General features: G+C 37.7%; 1 long non-coding RNA gene across 1 annotated transcript; it reads left to right on the top strand.

The window, feature by feature from the left end:
- The first annotated feature begins 1,929 nt into the window (after positions 1-1,929).
- LOC139531355 (uncharacterized) lies at positions 1,930-3,933 on the top strand. The gene is made up of 6 exons (XR_011666341.1): positions 1,930-2,193; positions 2,545-2,688; positions 2,780-3,032; positions 3,138-3,236; positions 3,350-3,388; positions 3,492-3,933. It is a non-coding gene; the product is annotated as an uncharacterized lncRNA (long non-coding RNA).
- Positions 3,934-4,869: the final 936 nt, after the last annotated feature.

Here is a 4,869-nt window from a genome sequence, read left to right as displayed (position 1 = left end):
TGAGAGGACATTTCTTTTTTTGTTGAGTTTATATACTGTATTTAATTCCATCTACTGCACCTTGCCTATGTCGCTCGGCCATCGTTGATCCATATACTTATATGTACATATTCTTATTCACCCCTTTATATTAGTGTGTATTAGGTAGTTGTTGGGGAATTGTTAGATTACTTGTTAGATGTGTGTATTAGGTAGTTGTTGGGGAATTGTTAGATTACTTGTTAGATATTACTGCACTGTTGGAACTAGAAGCACAAGCATTTCGCTACACTCGCATTAACATCTGCTAACCATGTGTATTTGACCAATAAAATGTGATTTGATTTGGTCTCCTTCAAAAGTCTACCCAAAGAATCTTTTTGACCGTGAAAGCAAGTAGGGGGGAAAAAAACATAAATAAACCTTGTCTACTGGCAGACAAAAGTACAAGGCTGTCTCCGGAATGATCCAAGATTAAAGATTGAGATTCCTCAGCCAGTAAGAAGTGTTAACAGATCACTTACAGTAGGTTAAAGGGTTAAGGTTAGGGTTAGGGGAAGGGTTAGTTAACATGCTAAGTAGTTGAAAAGGAGGAAAAAAGTAGTAAGTAGTTGCAAAGTTGCTAATTAGCATTTAAAAAACATTCCATTAAAAGTCTGTTTCAGTTAGAGATATGATCTGCCAACTTCTGTCTTTAGCGTCTGAATGGATTGGCCTACAAAACTATTATGATGCCTCTATGGAAAGGTGTATCTCACGAACATGTCGGTTGTTTTTCTCTTGGATGCACACAAGCCTCGCCTGAAGGTAGCCCGGTACCAGTTAAAAGAATGTATGGAAGTATATATGGAAGTAGTTTAGTGCCTAAAAAAGGGGTTAAATATGTGTCAAAAATAATTATACAGTTTCCCAATTTTTTATATATATCTAAGATATAGGACAGACACTTCAAAATAAAGTTTTAATTATTTAAAAAATTTTACTATCCGTTTTTCTGTTATTGAATGCGTTTCAATGGGCTAATAGTAGTGTGGCCAAATTCAATGTTCATCAAATAATAGTTAAATACTTTTTGGGTTACCTAAAGAGGTCCTAAATTCACATAGAAATGTGATTTACAGATCTGTCATTCTCATTGAAAGCAAGGCTAAGAAGCGGTATACCTGTTTTATGTGCTCTATTTGTATGTATTTTAGTGTCGGTTTTGTACACCAGCTCCAAACAGCTGAAAATATAATATTTTGGGTTATGGGAAAAAATTATGTTGAGATGGTAAAATTATTCTCTACACTATACTAGCTTATTTTGTCACATAAACTGAAATTCAGTGAACTATTAGAATTTTAGCAACCAGGAAATGATTTCTGCATAGTGCAACTTTAATGCATTAAATCCCTTACACCACAACTAACCAGGCAACCGGCAGCCACACAGCACAAGGGTAGGCCAGGATTGCTTTCTTGTTGCATCAGTGTGATGCCAAGGTTTGTTTTTGTATATTGTGTTTAATTATTAATTGATGTATTTTTTTCGGATCCCACTTCACAGAGAATACATAGGGCTCATCCTGTTTTCTTACCAAAGATCCAAGTCACTGTTGACACATCGGTGCCTTGACCAAACAGACCTCTCAATGCCACACTGTGAGTGTGTCTGTGTACGTGTGTCTGTGCTTGAGTATGTGTCTATGGGTGTGTATGCGCGTGTGTGTGCGCGTGTGTGGGTCTCTGTGTTTGCTTATGTTACTATAATGTCACAGAGCCTAGTTAACCCATATAGCGTGACAAACCTCTGTCCCTAGTGATAACAAATTACAGGAGTCTTGCATGATCATTGACATTTAAAAAGGTATGCAATGGATATTAAGGCTAAAGAGAGTTAATCAAATGAAATCCATCTTATATCAGTCTGAAGATGCCATAAAATAATGGCGCTGGAGGGGATGGCTGCCGTTCTATGGGCTCTTAACCAACCGTGCTATTTTGTTTATTTTTTGTAATTTCTTTTGTACATAATGTTTCTGCTACCATCTCGTAAGACCGAAAAGAGCTTCTGAAGATCAGAACAGTGATTTTTGAAGTCGAATTGGACAAATAATTTTTCTTTAATGAGTCGGACGGGAAGGATATACTCCAAACACCCGTACAGGCCCTCATCCACGTCATTCGCTGGAGAAAGAAACTGAGATTTTGTGGAAAGAGATCGGTGTGCCTTGTGAGTATCCGGCGACAAGTAGCTAATCTGCCTTTGCCATCCATCTACAGGAGATATTTCAAAAATACCGGTAGCCTTGGGGATTTTGGTCACGGACAGTGCTATTAGCAAACACTATCATCAGATGCCTGTTTTACGCCGAACTCGAAAGCTGTTGATAAAAATTACAGACCTCTACATACTTTGTAAGAAGGAAAACCTGCAAAATCGGCAGTGTATCAAATACGTGTTTTCCCCACTGTATGTAGGCCTAATAATGCTAAAAATAATGCTTAAATACATCGACTGCTGGTCTTTACTGTATGCTGCACATTTTCACATTGTATTTAATTTCCAACGAAACTATTTAAGCCATCGACTCACTGATGAATGAAGATAACGAGTGATCGGCAAAGGCAATCTGTAATCTTCTGGCATCACGGCACGACATCACATCACTCTAATTACAGCAACAAGACAGTTGAATAGAATTTGGTGGACTTACGGAAAGGCTGGGTAAGAAATGTTTTATATATATATATATAATTTTTTTGTAATGATCAGAACATTAACCATGTGTGTTCGCTTGTTTTGTACTGTTCTGTAGTTTCGACGCAATGATTCGTCTGACAAACAAAGACCTTCGCGTCCTGCAGGCCCAGGCATGGATCAAAGCTGGCGAGACATTCAATAATGTCATCTTCATAGACGAATCAACTGTGGCCCTTAAGCAATTTGCTCAAAATTGCTACAAAAAAAGGAATAAGATCAAGCAAGCCGAGTCCCAAGCATCCGCTCAAACTCCATGTGTGAAGGGGCAATTTCTCGCCAGGGACCAGGCCCATATTTGATTTTTGATGGTAAGTTTGGCTATTTACAATGCAAAAGGTACATCAAATATTGTAGCCTACAACTCACGGGCTGTTATGTGTTCCACAATAATTCAGTCTTGCCTCCTTTTTCAGGTATCATGGCTCGTGATTTATTTGAGGAAGTAATCATCAAGATATATGCTGGACCCTATGTCAGAGTGGTATTTCTGGGTACACATGGTTTCTTTCAAGGTAGAATTATAGCAATATTTTGTTATGTTTAGGCCTATTTACATGCATATTTCTATTATTGTATCTAATTTTGGCTGTTAGGCTAAATGTATTTTTTTCTTCTCCAAATGCAGACAATGACCCAAAACACACTGGGTCAAGACGCCAGCAGAGTAAGTAGACCTTTATGTAGACCTAAGAAAAATAAATAAATAAAAGACCTTCGGTAGGCCTACAGTATATCTAAAAATATATATTTTTAATCTCTACATGTAGATAGGTCTCCTGATTTAAACCCGATCGAACTTGTTTGGCATCAACTGAAAACATTCATCCGTAACTCTGCCAAGCCGACAAGCAAAGATGAACTGGTCAAGGCCATCAAGATGTTTTGGCTTTTTCTTTGCAACAAATACATTGATCATCAAGGTTTTACCTGTGGTCGTGGAGCTGGGTGGAAGTGCGACTAAAATGTAGTATATAAACATCTGCATTTGAATGTCTGTTTTCTCATTATTTTAAAAACAAAAGCTTAAAGAGGTTGCTGAATAAATACTGTACTGCTGTTTTGAGTTAGAAATGTTACACTTTAGAGTACTTAAGCATCATACATTGGAAGTTGGGGGCTTTTCACAACAGTAACCGGGTTATAAAAAGTCTATTGTCCTGCTAATAGGAAACATTTGTGCGGTGATAGGCTACACCTGCTACAGCTGTGAAAAACAAGTGTTTGAAAACCTATTTTCAAAATGTCTCCAGTTGTCCATCACTACTGTCAATAAAAACACAGCATCTTGTTTACGTCTTGCTTACATTCTTTATTGTGTCACACATAATTTGTATCTACCTTTCCAATTACTTTTAGAGTTTCGGATTTACAAATGTGCGATTTTAATTATCAGTTACATTGTTTAGATTGAACGTGCAGACTTTTTTTCTTCAAATTATTGTTTTATGTAGGATGCCTACCCCAGCACCAACCTACCCCGGTCAATGAAGGCCTACCCCGCCCAAAACCGCTGGACAAATTGTGCGCCGCCCTATGGCACTTCCAATCACGGTCGGTGTGATACAGTCTGGATTTGAACCATATATATATATATTTAAAAAAAAAAATCCAATAGATAAAGTGTTCCAATAGATAAAGTGTTTTTAGCCACAATCGTCCCCAACCCCAATTAATACATTTGGGTACAGTTGATAGCGTGCTGGACTTCCGGCAAGAATGTTGAGGGTTCGAAACCTGCTCCCTGCTTGTTTCATTACATTATTATGCAGGTCTCAGAGCAAATAGCCTGGATTGTTACTCCCATCTCATTCCTAGCTCTCTTCCATGCGCCATGCAGCACGCTTGTGGGCGTGCTTGCAGGATGTATTGTTTTTTATTCTGTATATATGAATTACAAAATCATGTTTCTAGACTATTGCTTAGCTACAATGTGTAATCATTGATGTCCCAGAAGCAGGAGTGGTAAACACTGTTGAACTGTATAATTGTAATACACACATGCAGACACAGCAACATTCACAGAATGGAGTTTGATACACCTGGTATTGGACATGACAGAAAACAAATGTGCAAAGTATCGATTTTCGTCAGTTAACTTTATAACAAAAAAATACGCACAATCATTTTTCTCTACATTAACTAACA

Source organism: Salvelinus alpinus, chromosome 10, assembly GCF_045679555.1.
Source record: "Salvelinus alpinus chromosome 10, SLU_Salpinus.1, whole genome shotgun sequence".
NCBI classification, from domain to species: Eukaryota; Metazoa; Chordata; class Actinopteri; order Salmoniformes; family Salmonidae; genus Salvelinus; species Salvelinus alpinus.
Note: the sequence above shows the minus strand (reverse complement) of the source record. Positions and strands in the feature narration are given on the sequence as shown.